General features: G+C 50.0%; 1 protein-coding gene across 3 annotated transcripts in view; it reads right to left on the bottom strand.

Annotated features, from left to right (window-relative positions):
• Positions 1-15736, bottom strand: part of PTK2B (protein tyrosine kinase 2 beta) — a 117247-nt gene extending 101511 nt beyond the window's left edge. For 2 of the 3 annotated variants that reach the window (XM_008150733.3, XM_008150734.3), the window contains exon 1: positions 15518-15736. The gene's annotated coding sequence lies outside the window, so the exon portion shown is untranslated. The remainder of the gene's footprint in view (positions 1-15517) is intronic. The other variant, XM_028159331.2, reaches the window with a different exon arrangement.
• Between the last annotated feature and the right edge of the window lie 601 nt (positions 15737-16337).

Raw genomic sequence — 16337 nt, 5'->3', positions numbered from 1 at the left:
TCAGATCCTTCCCCTAAAACCTCAGGTCTGATCGAATGTTGGCTGAGTGCAAGGTTCACATCCTGACTTTTGCGAGAAAATGATTGGGAAGCAAAGGGGCACAAGACAAGGTCCCCGCCTTCCACCATCCTGTTCAGCAAGGCACGTACTTGTGAAAAATAATTTTATCTCAAGATAACATGTGCCTGGAAGAAACGGCTGGTGCGGCCAAGAGCTCTGGGAGGAGGGGTGCCGGGAAGGTGGAATGTGAGCTTCCGTCCCATGTCCGGTCCCTTTGCCTCCACCAGAGTCTTCCAGGCCCAGATACCCTATCCGCTCCGTGATTCCAGTGGATACCCTATTCCTACTGTGTGGGGCGAAAATAGATGCCTGTCTGCCCCCTTGCTTTCCAGGTGGGTGTCTTCTTCATGGATTCCTGATTCCTGTACCCGAAGCACCATCTCACCCTCTGCACTTCCCCGCTGGAGGCAGGTCAGTTCTGGTTCATCGGGACAAGCCCCCTCTGTTCTCTCTGTGCCTTACCCTCTGCACACAGATGTGCAGGGGCAGACAGCAGGAAGTGGGCTCCTCCTCCAGGCCAGCCCTTGCCACCACCCTCTTGCCAGCCAGCAGTGTGGATCGCTGAGACACCCACGTTCCAGCCCATAGGCATGGCCTGCTGGCGGCCTTTGCCCAAGCCCCGGAAATATCTGTCTGGGGGTCTCTGATCTAAAGTCTGCTCTGTGTTTGGCACAAGAGCTGCTCTGACCCAGGTCCAGAGTCCTCTTTTCCATAACAAAAATCTGACTCTCTTCCCTGCTTAAAAAGTCCTATAGCAATATCTCCTATACGTATGCTTATCTTACGTATCCTGTAGCTTCCTGTTGTTAGAGAATAACGTCCAATGCCAAGAGACCGTGACAAAGGGCGATACCTCGGTCCTGCTGGGTTCAGCCGTCCTGAGCTGTTCACAGCCTCCCAGACAGGCTCTCCTCTTCGGTGCCGTCTTACCTTTCAGTATGCTCGGCTCTCCCCCTGGAAGGGCATCTCCCCACCCTTTCTCAGCCTGGCGCACTCCCATCCGTTCTTCAAAACCCTTCCCAGAATCACCTCGTGTGTGAAGCCTCTTTGGCCACCCCGTGGTCAGGTTGGTAGCGCTGGCCTTCGTGCCTCTGGCGTTTGACCATCCTCTTGCAACACATCTGGTTTTCTTGTGACTGCTCGCCCTGCTCTGTCACCTCCATGGTGGTCTCTTGTTCACATTTGTACCCCAGAGCCTAGCACAGCACCTGGCCCGTAGCAGGTGCTACATGATGCAGAGCTGGGCCTCGGGTTCACCACATCAGAGCCACGGATCCCATAGCCTCAGAATAAGGAACAGGACTTCGAGGAGGAAGACTGTAAACTGTCCTTCCTCGCAGAGGTTTCAAAACCAAGGGAAACACCCACCTGGGGGACAGTTTAGACTCAGTGCGGCCATGGCACAGAAGGAAAGACCAGCAGTCACCGGGATCCCATCTAGGAATGGACTAAAATGCTATGGAAGGGACCCAGACACTTGCCTGATACACTCAGACCTGAAGCCCTGACTTTCTTTACCGACCACCATTGGTAACAGGAGTCAGGCCTTGTCCACATGTCCTTCCTCTGTCCCTTCCTCCCTCACCTCAACCCCAGCCACACACACTCCAGAGTAAATGTCACAGGAGCCTGTCCGATGGCTGCCATGAAGGTCTTCCTAAAGAGCGGTATCGCCTGTCACTATTCCCCCTCCAGGGTCTGTGCCTTAAAAGCCACCTTCTACAACTTCCACCAGGTCCCTGTCACTTCATGTGTCTGCCCACAGCTTCCATTTTTGTTCCTCTACCTGCCATTCTTTCTCTTTTCTTTCCTCGCTCTACCCCAATATCCAGAACCCTATTCTCCAGTCCACGTGTGACTTCTTAAGAGCAGACCAGAGGGGAAGACCGGGAGGGGCCGTCTCTGTGTGGAATTTGCTGGTGAATCACTAGTGAGTGTGGTTTGTGAGATGGACGTGGCTGTCCCACCGCAGAAGGGAGAAGGGGAAGGCCCCTCGCACCAGGCCATGCGTGAGGCACCAGCCACCCTGTCCTCACGCTGGTGGAAAGGCAGCAGTGGACTCAGGGCCCGGACAAGGCAAACCCTGAGAGAATCCTGCATCACCTCACACACCGAAAGGCCCTGCTCCAGCAACCATCACCCTGGATCAAACCCTATAGTCACGTTACTTGGTCTTTGGGTTTCTCAATCACCTCCAGGAAACGGGGCAGACTCAGGTTGTCCCGTTTTAAAGGAAGATGATAACGATACTCCAGACAACAGAAAACACGTTGTCCTGTTTCCAACGTATAACTGCAGATCTGCTTTTTAAACAATTTTATATATGATCCTGTATAATATAAAATATAGACCAATGCTGGTTTTCTGGGTAGGAATTCAGAGAGAATAAAGAGAATTAGATTGGTGTAGTTGTTTGGTTGACTGGCTTAGTAGTTTGCATTCCTTCTTTTGTCCAGTCATTCATTCCTAAAGTCATTTGTCTATCTGTTCATCCACCCGCTCGTTTTTAAATATTATACATCTTTAAGTATAAGTAAAGCTCTCCCCCCTCCCCAAATTATCTGTCAAAAAAGGGGAAGTTTCTATTCTAGCCCTGAAGGAATCTTGCATATTATGTCATTCTTTTTTCAATTACCCTGTTTTGAGCAAAAATATACTGTTTGGGGAAAATATTAGCCTGACACCACTTCAGTCAATGCAAGTCTTGGATACTTATAGAGGTCACTGGATAGAGTTATTGGGTTTTTTTTTCAAGCGTGATACCATAATGTAGATTTAGTAACTTTTCTTGGGGGTATAGCTTCACAATTACAAGCCCTGGATTTTGTTGTGAGAAGATATTTAAAAGATCATTTTTAAAAGCAATATACTAAGTGATATATTGTGGATATCTACAAGAAATACCTTCTATACAATTTGATTAGACATTTCTCCAAAAAAGACATACAAATGGCCAATAAGTACATGAAAAGATGCTCCATCATTAGTCATAAGGGAAACGCGAGTTAAAACCACAACAAGATATCACTCCAAGTCCACTAGAATAGCTATAATCAAAATTGCAGACAATAACAAAGTATTGGTGAAGATAGGGAGGAATTGGAACCATCATGCATTGCTAATGGGAATGTAAGATGGTGCCGCTGCTGTAGAAAGCAGTTCAGCCATTACTCAAAATGTTAAACATAGAGTTGTCACATGGCCCAGCAATTCCACTCCTGGGTATATAACTAAAAGAAATGAAAACATATGTCATACCAAAACTTGTTCACGAATGTTCACAGCAATATTGTTTATAATGATCAAAAAGTGGAAACAACACAAATCTTCATCAACAAATAAATGGATAAACAAAATGTGGCATCTATACTAATAATAGGGTAATATGCAAATTGGTTGGGACACTGTCACAGTAACGACAGATCAGCAGGCTGCGTGCACAGCAGGCGTGGGTGGGCGGGGACTTGCAGCACCAGGGACGGGGGCAGGGATGTGGCAGAGAGGCCTCTCCGCATGCCTGCGCCAGGGGTCCGCAGGCCTCTCCCGGCTCCAGCCTACCTCTTTGGGGCAATCTATTGAGGAGCCCTGGATGGGTGGGTGAACCTTACCACTTTGGTGCAATGGATCATGAGGCTCCCACACTGACAGGGCACAGGCCAGGCTGGGGGACCCCCACCCCCACCCTGAGTGCACAAATTTCATGCACCGAGCCACTAGTATCCATATAGTGGAATATTATTTGACAAAAAGGAATGAAAAACTGATTCATGCTACATGAATGAACCTTGAAAACATTATGCTAAGGGAAAGAAGCTAGTCATAAAAGGTCCCAATGTTGCACAATTCCATTAATATGAAATGTCCAGAATAGGCAAATCCTATTTAAAGTAGATTAGTGATTGCCAGGGACTGGGGGGAGGGAGGGGAGAATAAGGAGTGACTGCTAAGGGTATGATGAAAATGTTCTGCAATGACTATTGCACAACTCTGTGAATTCACCAAACTGTACATTTTTTTTTATGTTTTCATTGATTTCAGAGAGAGGACGAGAGAGGGATAGAAACATTAAGGATTAGAGAGAATCATTGATTGGCTGCCTCCTGCACGCTCCCTACTAGAGATTGAGCCCACAACCCAGGCATGTGCCCTACCCAGGATTTGAACCATGACCTCTTGGTTCATAGATTGAAGCTCAACCACTGAGCCACACTGGTCAGACCAAAATGTACATTTTTAAAGGATAATTTTTTTATGGTATGTGAGTTATATCTCAAAAAGACTTATTAATAAAATAAAATGAGTGGGGTGATCACATTGTAAGGTATAAAAATGCCGAATGTACAGCTGAAATTAACATAACTGATATAAGATTGTATACTAACTACACTTAAATAAATAAATAAATAAACAAACAAACAAACACCTTCTGGACTAATAGGAAATAGCCAACTCTCCTTTGACTGTAGGGACAATGATATAGGTCAGAACACAGACAGTTGATTCAAAGAGTGGTTCTGTGATGAGAAGAACACTGATGTCAACGATGTAAGTGAAGTGTCTCAATGTTTTATAAACAGGGAGCGTTGGGGGGGGCGTATTTTTAGTTTAATGTATTATTTTATATCGTATGTGATTTCAAACATGTCACCATGATGATATATTAAATATACCCTCAAACATTTACATATTCATTATTTTTAACATCCCTGCTTATTGGAAGGCACACATTGTATTCATCAAATGCCAATTGTGTGTTAGGCACCAGCTGTGTCCTCCATTATGACATTGACGCTCAGTACAGAGCGGGTTCTGACCTCAACGGAGCGTGCAGCCTAGTTCATCTGAATTAAAATGGAACTCAAGCTTGAGGTGACTAGTATGAAATGTTTGTAAAAGTGCTTACAAAGCCTTGTGGGTTGTTGTTAATATTTGGGAGGCCATAAGCGGCTTGACGCCCAGATGAAAGCTCTGGGCATTCCTCCCATGAACACATGCATTTTATTTGCTCAGAGGTGAAGACAGCGCACCTTCTCCCAGGACCAGCTTGTACACACCACCCCTCCCCCAACAGACACCCGCCGTGGGCCAGGTTGGATTCCTCCCCCTGAGATGATTCTTTGCTGAACTCACTTGAATCTGGACCCATTCCCCAGCCCCTATCACATATGAGCAATGAGAACCTCAGGAACTGGAGACCTGGGAAAGACCCAAGATGATCTGGCTCAGGGACCACTGCAGAAGGGGTCAAGGGTCCGGCAGACCTCCCCGCACCAACCCTGAAGGGCCTTCTGTAACCTCGTTTATTTACTGGGCTCTTTCCTAAGATCCATTTTGAAAAAAACCTCTCCACTTGTTAACAAGTCCCTGCCCATTCCCCTTGCTGTATGTACAGATGCAAACCCTGAGGCTGGAACAGGCTTACGCAGGTGACTCACTCAAGGTCATGTGGAGGGGCAGTGGCAGAGCCACCAGGGACCAGACCCAGGACTCCCTGTCCCAGGGCAGCGCCCTCTCTGTCCTTCACACCTCTCTCTGGGAGTGAACACAGGTGGGCAGCTACGTGTTCACAGGTGCAGGAAGGAATTTTCGACATAGAGGTGAACAAAGAGGGAGCAGGCTCAGAGGCACTCTGGGGGCAACAGAGGGCTACCCTCTGGAGATAAAGGAGCCGGCATGGACTAAGTATTTCCAGATCTTGGGGAATGCGAGACCCAGAAAGCTCCAAGTGCAATTACCATGGTCAGCCCTGTGCCTGTGCACAGATAGGTGGGGGTCCATGTTACTAAAACTACCAACTTCTGTCTTGAAAATCTCTCTCTGGTATTCCTCAAGCGACTCCACCCTCTACAAAGGCATCCTGCCTCTTTTCCTACTCCCTGTCTTTGTTCTGTCATTTAGCCTGACCTAGACGGGCTCAATAAACTGGAGGATGAGGGAAAGGGAAAGGCAAGGATCTGATGGATTAGAAGACACAGACGGCATTTAGTAGAAGGATTATCGAGCTCCAGCTCTAAACACTGACTCCCTCTCTCCGGGCTCCAGGAAACCTCCACATTCCGGAGAGGCACGGAGTGCATCCTGACCTCTAGGGAGAATGTGGTCCCGGTGCTGTTGCAACTGGCTGTTGTGCCACCAGGCACAGGGAATGAGGAAGACCACAGCTGGCTCGGGTGAGCCAGGAATGTAGGAGGGAAATGGAACTCCTATTCTTGGAGGGAGTTTGGAAAGAAAAGCAAGGGGAAAGCACCTCCTTGCCCCGTAGGAATGTCACATCCCAAAGGCCAATCCCAGAGGCTGCAGGAGAGCGCACAGGTTTCCCAGGGCGGGAACTGAGCCAGAGGGAGTCAGACCAGGGAAGGTGGACGAGGTGGGCGTTCCAGGAAGGATGCAGGACTTGAGCAAAGGTTTGATGGGGACCGTGAGTTGATGAGGAAAGTATGGGGAAATTGGGTGAGCAGGGCAGACCAAGGTCAGATTATGGAGGGCACTGAGTAGTGAATTTAAGGGAGCTGGATTTGCCTAGAGGCCCTGTGGGAGCTAGAGCTAGGTAGGGGAGAGGCTCATGTAATGTTGGGTGATAGTAGGTAGTAGGCTCGGCTGGAGCAGGGCCGGCAGGGAATAGAGAGGGGAAAGCACCTAGAAAGCACCCAGAGGCACATAGAAAGAATGTAGGCCCTCGCTGGTTTGGCTCAGTGGATAGAGCGTTGGCCTGTGGACTGAAGGGTCCTAGGTTCAATTCCAGTCAAGGGCAAATACTTGGGTTGTGGGCTGGATCCCCAGTAGGGGGCATGCAGAAGGCAGCCAATCACTGATTCTCTCTCATCATTGATGTTTCTATCTCTCCCTCTCTCTTCGTCCCTGAAATCAATAATAAAAAATATATATTAAAAAGAAAGAAAGAAAGTATGTAGGACTCATTAGTGAGGGGGAAGGATTTGAGTGGAGGAAAGTAGAGCAGAAAGGGAAGATAACTCCAAAGTGTTTTACCTGAGTAAACACTGAGCATGAACAGACAGAAGGATGCCAGAAGGAAGAGATGGTTTGATGTGAGCAAATTATGAGTTTAGTTTCCAGCATGTTGCATTTCAGATGCATAACTTGAGTACCAATGTCTTATAGACTTGCAAGTGGAGGGTTGAGGCAAGGGAGGAGGGTCAGCCTGGAGGTGGCACCCAGGAGTCCTCTGAACTGATGAGGGTGGGTGGGGGCAGATCTGAATGCATGTTCCTCTTTGATTCTAGAGGAGGCTGCCACACAGATGCTGCCGTTAGCCTTCTAGACAGGCTGACATTTAGTGCCTGCCTAGCTAGCCAAGGTGAGGTCTGAGGGAAAGGACTTATCTGCTAATCAAGAACACAAAAGCAGCCCTGGCTGGTGTGGTTCAGTCGTTAAAGCGTCAGTCTGCACACTGAAGGGTTGCAGGTTCAATCCACGCCCTGGTGGGGGTGGGGGCGGGAGGCAACCAATCGATGTGTCTCTCACATTAATGTTTCTCTTCTCTTCCCTCCCTCCCTTCTTCCATTCTCTCTAAAAAAGCGATGGAGCCGAAACCGGTTTGGCTTAGTGGATAGAGCGTCGGCCTGCAGACTGAAGGGTCCCTCGGGTTTGATTCTGGTCAAGGGCATGTACCTTCATTGCGGGCACATCCCCAGTAGGGGGTGTGCAGGAGGCAGCTGATAAATGTTCCTAACTCTCTATCCCTCTCCCTTCCTCTCTGTAAAAAATCAATAAAATATATTTTTTTAAATAAAAATAAATAAAAAAGCAATGGAAAATAATATCCTTAGGTGATGATTAACAAAAAAGGATTTAAAAGAACACAAAAGAAGGAAAGGATTAAGGAGAAAGGCAAATTACATATATAACCTAAGCGTGTGATACTTCCATAAACCCTACATCTTTTACATTTATCTAAAGACCGATTTCAACTCAGAGAATGTAGAAGCTCCAAGTGACTAGCAGATCCTCTCCAGGACCCCCAAATCATCCTGGATTACACAATGTATGCAGACTCTGAAGACCTAAACTATTCACAATACTCTCCTAGCTGCTCCTCCGGCAAGCTCTCTTCTCTCCCACCTACTTTACATGCTGCTGCCCAAGTCTGGTCATGGTCCCTTCACCCAAGACAAAGCTCAACAGCCTTCAGAGTGCAGCCCAGCAGCTCCCCCAGCCTTCAGAATAATATCCTAAACCTTCAGCTGCCATGTTCAGCCTTTATCTTACTTTCTGCCCTTGTACCTTATCTTTATTGCCCTTTGATACCCTTGGCTCCACCCAAAATGAGTCATTGGAACCATGCCTTCCCACTCACCTGCTTTTATTTACATTCTTCTTTGATCACAACCACCATCCCAAGTTCCTACAGCCATATCCTACCCATCCTTTCAGAGCTTTTCCAAATGCCACTTCCTCCAGGAAGCATTCCTAGACTCCCCAGACAGAAGTAATCTCTCCATCTTCTGACCTCATAGCACTTTATCCATACCTCTCCTATGGCACCATAAGGCCCCGTCCTGTCTAAGAGTTATTTACCTTTATGTAGTACCTCCCCTACCAGACTGTAAACTTGAGGACAGACACAGTCCTTCAAACAGGGAAATAAAAATATGCCCTGAGGGGGAGAAGGGGCGAAGAGGTGAAGAAATATTAGACAAATGCCTGGAACAACTTACAAATGAGAAAATTAAGGCTCCGAGTGGTTACATGCCTTGCAATGCCACACAGGTAGAAAGTGACAAGAGTCTTGACTCAAACCCACCTTTTTCTGACCACAAACTCTTTCTCTTTCCTGGTGCTATTTTACAGGGCATTTTCACGCACGTCAAATATTTCCAATGCCCCTTTGAGGGACGCAGTACCATTTCTTCATTTTCACATGAGAAAAGTGAGGCTTGGAAGACTGAAGAGACTCACCCGAAGGTACACAGCCGCCACGTGAGGAATCTGAACCAGAGCCATGGCTTCTGACTCTAGATAGCTTACCCAGGAGGACAAACTGCTGAGTGAGGGACCCTGCCTGCCTCAAGCTGGGGCGGGGAACGTAATTGGATGCTGGTAAGAGCGCTTTCAAAGCTGGTGAGGATCAGATCGCCTATAACCTGCCTGGAGCAGGAACTGAGGGTGGGGAGAGTGTAAACCTGAGCCGAAGGGAGAGGAGCCAGGCTCTCACTCCAGATGCTCCTGGGCAACAAAGGGACATGCTTGGGGCTGGGGAGGGACAAACTGCACTAATTTAAAGACCAGCTCGGATCAGTCGGGCAAGGGAACCCCCCGAAGAGGAAAGCCCAAACTCAGGGCAGAATTCCCAGCAGGTCTTGGAGGAGCCTCCAGGGCCCGGGTGGGATCGCATCAGCTGGTTAGAACTAAGCCTCAGAGTCTAAGAGTCAGGTGGGAGTCCCTCCGAGAGAGAGAAGGGGCACAAGAAAGGGGGGAGGGGCTGTGGTCCTGGTGCCCTCCGAGTTGTTGGGAGAATTGCCTGGATTGAAAGGGAAGCTAGTCCACGAGACAAGAGTTAAAGCCAACCCCGAGTCCTAAACGCTGGGGGAGGTGCCCTCCTCCATGTGCCCCCCTCTCTAGTGAGTGAAGTTGTCAGATTCTGTGTAGGTGGATTTCGGAACGTAAAAGGGAAGCAGGGCACTGGAGAGGAGGAAAATGTTAGTGAGCTGCATTTCCAAGATGGAAAAGGGGAAGGCTCACCCTTCCGTGGGTATTGGCAGTCGTTGGCCTTAGTTCTAGCCTCGCTGACTGGCTGCCTTCTAAGAGCAGCAGGAGCCTGAGTGCTGGGGAAAGTAAGAGCTGGGGGAGACCCCGAAAACCAGGAGCAGGGGTTCCTGCAGCCGGCCCACAGCAGGCCTGTGGGGGCCTTGGAGACAACGCCTGCAATCCTCTCTCCAACGTGTGTCTAGGTGAAAAGTGCATGTGAATGTGCAGTCTCCAGGCTGCTGTCTTAACCAAACTGTCATCGTGAGTAATAATCATACCTTGGGAAACAGCAGTGACTCAAAAGGCTGCCCCTCCCCCGCCGCCACCCCCTCGCACAGCACAGCTCAGCTCAGAGCGCTGCTGGGAAGCCCGGAAAGTGGAGCCACCACCTTCTCCTACCTGTCAGCATTTTCTCCTGCCCCTCAGCTCTCTCAACACCTTCAATGACCATGCGGACTCCCGTGTCTGATGGGCGGTTGAGAAGTCTCTTTGCTGGTTAAAGAGCTAATTAGGCCTGGCTGTTCACCAAACTCAGGGAGTTGGAGGTGGGGAGTGGGGGGGGCAAGAAGCAAATACTGTTATCTATGCGATGCGTGTCCATGAGACACACTCCTGAGAAGCCTGCCCCGCAGAAGACAGCCTTCTTCCTCAGGAAAGAAAAAAAAAAAAAAGGTGTTTCCCCATCAGCTCAGATGGACCATAAATATAAAAATGTAGCCCGGCTGGTGTGGCTCAGCAATTGAGCCTCAACCCATGGACCAAGAGGTCACCCGTTCAATTCCCGGCCACAGCACATGCCCAGGTTGTGGCTGGATCCCCAGTAGGGAGCGCACAGGAGGCAGCCAATTAATGTTTCTCTCTCATTGATGTTTCTGTCTCTCTATCCCTCTCCCTTTCACTCTCTCTCTCTCTCTCTCTCTCTCTCTCTCTCTCAAAAAAAAAAAAATCCATACACAAATACATATTTTTTAAAAATTAAAAAATATATAGATAGATAGATAGATAGATAGATGATAGATAGATAATGAATGCCTACTGTGTGTTGCCTGTTAAAGGACTGAATGTTTTATGTACAGCCAAGGCTATTTTTAAGCTGTTGCACATGACCAGCTAGGATGTTACAATACTGACATGGTCTGTAGGAGTTGGCCAATGTCTGCCACACCAGCCTCTGACTTCCTGGCTCCTCCAGCCCCAGATGTCCCCAGGGGTTTTCACTGATCCCACTCAGGACAGTGGCTACTGTCAGTTCCGTTAGATCCTGCCCATGCTTTCATGGCTGTTCACATTTTGAACTTGACTATCCCCCTCCATCCTCATGCAAAGCCCTGCTAGCATCTCTGTCTCACAGATGAGGAAGTCGGGCTCAGTGACGCAATGAGACTGGAGCTGGAGCTGGAACCCAGAGGACTGACCCAGTGTGGGCACTTGACCACCAGACCACCAGCCAAGTTCCTGTTACAGAGACGGGGGCCACTCTCCTTGCTCCGCCCCCTTTACTGTAGCCCTGAAGCAGAGTCTAAGACAGTGATGGCGAACCTATGACACGCATGTCAGCACTGACACGCGTAGCCATTTTTGATGACACGCGGCCGCTGAGGCGGCCGCATGCCGAGGATGAAACATTTGCGAAATAATGTTTTTTCCTCAAAGTGACACATTACCCGAGTTATGTTCAGTTTTTTGGCGAAGTTTGACACACCAAGCTCAAAAGGTTGCCCATCACTGGTCTAAGAGAAACTCTTAATCACCAAGCCAACAACTTCTCTTAATTACCACACCACAGCCCCAAGCATGCCAGCAGTTGGTTATCTGTGCTCCAGCCACACCTGTGTGACCACCTCAGAGCTCCATTCTTCTGGAGCCCATAACTCCTGGGCAGGAGGGACTAGGGGCTGGGAGACCTGTGACTTGGGGTCCACCCCAGGAATGCCCTTTCTCCTCCCTGCCTCCCCATCCACTGCTTGTTTAGCAGTATTCAGGGCACATGGAGCTGCTGCCATCACCGTGGAGGACTACAGGCTAAGAGACGTGCCTTTCCTTCTGAACAATGGGAGAGGACATAGGCTGCAGGAGGGAGATTAAGGCTGACAGGGGTCGGTGTTGATGTTCATGGAGTCTGTATGAGGCTCGGACAGTGGCACTCAAGTGCTCCATCTCTGAGCACCTTCTGTAAATTGGACACTGCTGAGTCTAGGTCCATCCTGGGTAGAGTTTTGGGATGAATCATGTCCCCTGAAAGGCCTGCTTGGTCCCAGAACTAGACCCACATCAACAGTCACTAGATGTGGAATGATACTGGCCTTAAGGCCATAACAGGTGTCCCCTCCCGCCATGCCCCTGCAAGGGTTGTATAGTCTAATTTAAGGAATGCTAGCAAGCCCTGTGATATAGGCATCCTTCCTGCAGGACTTATCATAATCTTGATGGTGCAAATATGGATGATAAATCACCAAGAGGGCTCACTGGGAATGTTTCACCCCTGGAACAATTCTACCCCTATAACAATCTCAGGGCATAGAGCTTCTCTGAATACTGTTTGGCAAATGCTGCTCTAAAGACAAAATGCTTATCACTGGGCTGAAGGTGGAGAGATTTACTAGTAGAAAGAGGGACCATTTTTAACTCAGTGGTTCCCACAAGGGAAACACACTTTCCATTTCCTTTTTCTCTTACCAAGTTCTTCATATGTATTTTTTAATTGATTTCAGAGAGGAAGGGAGAGGGAGAGAGAGATAGAAACATCAACGATGAGAGAGAATCATTGATCAGCTGCCTCCTGAGCATATATGTCCTTGACTGGAATCGAACCTGGGACACTTCAGTCCACAGGCTGATGCTCTATCCACTGAGCCAAACTGGCTAGGGCTCTTACCAAATTCTTAACTCCTTCTGGGTTCTCTTTTAGGAAGTCCCTAATTTGCTTTTACAAATGTCAAAAAGTGGTTCACAAAAGGACTCTAACTTCATCTACCCCTGAGCTCTATTTTTCTAATAAGGTACTCATTATAAAAGTGAAAATTATGACAGCCAAATTTTATGACTCATTTGTCCGTGTCGGGCACTGTGCTGGGTGTTTTATATTGGTTCTCTCTTTCAATTCATTCATTCACATTTCCCGTCAGTTAATTCTACTTGGAGCTGCTCCCTCTCCCCAAAATCCCTCCCCAATTCACTGCCCTTCAACCGGAGGGCTGGATATCTCCTCCCCATGGAGCAGGTCTTGTGGGAAGGGAATAGCAGGGCTGAAAAAGTGATTCAGGTTCTCGCTGTCTGCACAGGAGCTAACCCACTCTCTCACTAGAATCAGGACCCCCACCACGTATTCCCCTGGGGACCTTTGAGTGCTCGATAAATATAAATGGAAATAAATGAGCCCCACACACTTTGAGGATGTCCCTTTGGTGACCTTGAGAAGGTGTTACAGAAATTAATATCTACCACTTTTTCTTTTGCACTTACTAGGCAATCTATATACGGATCCTCCCAACAACCCAGACAAACAGATAGATATTCTTGTGCTCATTTCAGAAAAGAGATTCTGGGCTCAGAGAAGCTAAGTGGTTCTATGAGGCCTCACAGCAGGCAAGTGGCCAGGCTGGGTTTTGAGCCCAGGTCCAATCCAAAGCCCAGTGTCTTTCTGAGGTACCATCATCCTTCAGCTGCGGAGATAAACAAACTGACCAAGGAATTAATACTATTTTTTTGTTTATTTTTAAGAAATAACATTGTCAGTCAGTGGAGAAGCCCCAGACTGGAATCCAGGAGGATTGGTTACAAGGTAAGTCTGTCCTGAGACTGTTCCCTGGCCCCTGGGCAATTCTCATCCTTCGCTTCCCAACAGAGTAGCACCCTCAGCTTTCTCCTAGAGAAGAGTTGCCCAATAAAATATCAGTCACCCAGTTCAACTTGAGTTTCAGATAAACAATCAATGATCTCTAAGTATAAGTACATCCCAAATATTTCATGGGACATACTTATAGCTGAATAATATCCGTTGCTTATCTGAAATGCAAATCTGAGTGTCCTGTATTTTTATTTGCTAAATCTGGCAACCCCACCCGGAAGGCATGCTGCGAAGTCTCATGCCTGGCTTCAGGTCCCTAGTGTTGCTCCAACACTAGGAGTTGCCATGGCAGCCTGAGCAGCCTTTCTGGAACTGTCTCCACTTACCTCTCCCGCTTCACCTCGCCCCTGCACTCTCCACACGCTGAACACTCTGAGCTACTTTCAGTTTCCTTGGATGCGTCATGCTGCTTTTGGCCTGCGCCCTCAGCACTTGCTGTGCTCTGTGCCTGTTCTTCCCTCTCTTCCTCTCCCTGGCTAATTCCTATTGATCCTTGAGGTCTACACTGAGTGTCACTTCTGCCAGGAAGCCTTCCTGGGGTGCACCCCTTACCACCTCCTTCCATAACCCTCCAGCACTGGGTTAGTTAGCACCCTGCCCCATCCCATCCAGGCCCTCACCATTCCCCACACTGCTCTGGGGAGCAGGGGCTGGGTCATATGTACTTTTGTCGCCCCATACCCAACCTAGTCTCAGGTAGGAAGTCAGTAAATGCTTATCAAATGAATGAATGAATGAATGAATGAATGAATGCAGAATATCCTGCCGGAGCCGAGTCTCTTGTATTTGACTATTTCCTTCCTCCCTTCCATTTTGACTGACTTTTTCATCTCTGCCTCCTCTTCTCCCTGCCCCTGGAGGAGTTGTGAAAGGCTGGGCCGAAGTCCACGGCCGAATTCCTTGGCCTGGACTAAGGTGAGGAGAGAGTAGCCACGGCCATGCCACGGAGAGGCCTCCTCCTGACCCTAGCTGATCATGCCGCACCAACCACCCCAGCCGGCTCACGTCCCGCAGCAGCTCAGGGGCAAGCTCTTCCTCCTCTGAATTACAGCCCTCCTGCGCATGCCCCCTCAGTGTCCACACTCCTGCTCTCCTTCTCCCCTGACCCCTGAAAGGAGTCTAAGTGGATTGGGCTCCAAGTTTGGGGTGTGGGGAGATGCCCGTGTCAGATGGCTGAGGGTTAGGGCAGGTGGTGGGGCTCGGTGGGCTCAGAACATCACCCATATGTTCCCTGTTCACCCACCCAAGGCTTTGCCCACGCACAGCCTGACAGGGGAAGGCAGCACAGAATTTAACCCTTCAGCGGAAGGTAGGTTCACAAAGAACCAGTGTGGCGGCTGATGTTAACTTTAGACTCCAGCACACACACACACACACACACACACACACACACACACACACACACACTCACCACAGCTCTGCCTCTTCCCCCTCGCAGACCCCTGCTTGCTTCCAGTCAGGGCTTGTTCAGAAGAAGATGGTCTCTCGGGGGGCAAGAAGTGGATGCAGGCACCATGGGGTGCCTGGGAGCCTGACGGGGTGGGGGTGTGAAGGGCAGGGGGCGAGGGGTGAGCGCAGGGCACAGGGAGCAGCTTAGAGGCGGGATTCTGAAAAGTCCTGCTTGTTGCTCTCTGGTCTGACCTGTAGAGGCAGGTGGCCCCCCGTGCCCCCTCGGCGTGGCCCCCAGCCTGCCCTGACGGAGTAGTGAAGAGGACAAAGAGGGGGAGACACCCTGTAATCTCAGATTAACTGCACACGCAGACTCCCTCCCCCGCGGCGGAAGGCTGGCGAGCCGGGAGGACACGGCCCCCCGGCTCCGCCTGCTGGGTCCCAGGCTGCTTCCCCGGGAACTCGGTCCCGTTCGGGTTCCCACAAGCTCCGAGGCACCCCCTCCATCCCCTCTACCTCGTCCAGCCGCCAACTTCTGGCTGGTGCTCGGCCCGGATCGCGGGAGGGGACTCACGCTGACGGAAGCGCCGATTCCGGGCGGCGGGCGGCGGGCGGCGCTCCGCTGGGCCAGGTGCGGCGGGGGCCGAGCAGGTACAGGTGAGCCGGGGCTGTGGCAGGTAGGGGACTCGCCGCCACTGCGGAGGCCTCCGCTGGGTAAGAGGGCTGACAGGTTTGTGTTTTCCCCTCTCCTCCTCCCAGCTAACCACACCCCTGCTGCTCTCCTCCCCACTTCCTTAAAGGGTGGGGTGTGCAGTCTGTGGCGCTCGGTGCCTGCTCCAGCCTCTTACCATAAACTCTGAAGTAGAAGCCGCCTGCGAGCCCCTGGCCGCACGTGCTCACCTGGGGGGGGGGCCGTTCCTGCCGCCCCTGGAACCTGAGATGGGGTCTCCTGCTGTGAGGTCCCCGCTGGGAGCATTTGCCCCCCAATTCCTACCACTCCCCCCCTCCTCCTTCCACTCCACCTGCAGACTTTTGGAGCCACATTGAGAAGTTGCTGTTTCCATCCAGCGATAGTTCAAAGCTGGAAACCGAACCTGCCTCCCGTACTCTCAGTACCTGTGTCCTTCCCCCCGTTTCTCCGCGTCCTGAAGTGCCCGGCCCCTTTCCAGGGCTCCAGAAATCCGGTGGCTATCGCCAGGGGCTTTGGCAGGTGCCTGTGCTGTGACAGGGCGGGACCAAGGGGTGGCACAAGAATAGTCCTGGAAGCTAAGCAGCCTTGTCCCGCCCTGCCCCCCATCTCCACATTGTCCCATTTCATTGCCCAAATAAAGGGGTG

The sequence above is a fragment of the Eptesicus fuscus genome, chromosome 6, assembly GCF_027574615.1.
Source record: "Eptesicus fuscus isolate TK198812 chromosome 6, DD_ASM_mEF_20220401, whole genome shotgun sequence".
In the NCBI taxonomy this organism is placed as follows: domain Eukaryota; kingdom Metazoa; phylum Chordata; class Mammalia; order Chiroptera; family Vespertilionidae; genus Eptesicus; species Eptesicus fuscus.
The sequence above is the reverse complement of the archived record's forward strand: the minus strand, read 5'-3'. Positions and strand labels throughout refer to the sequence as shown.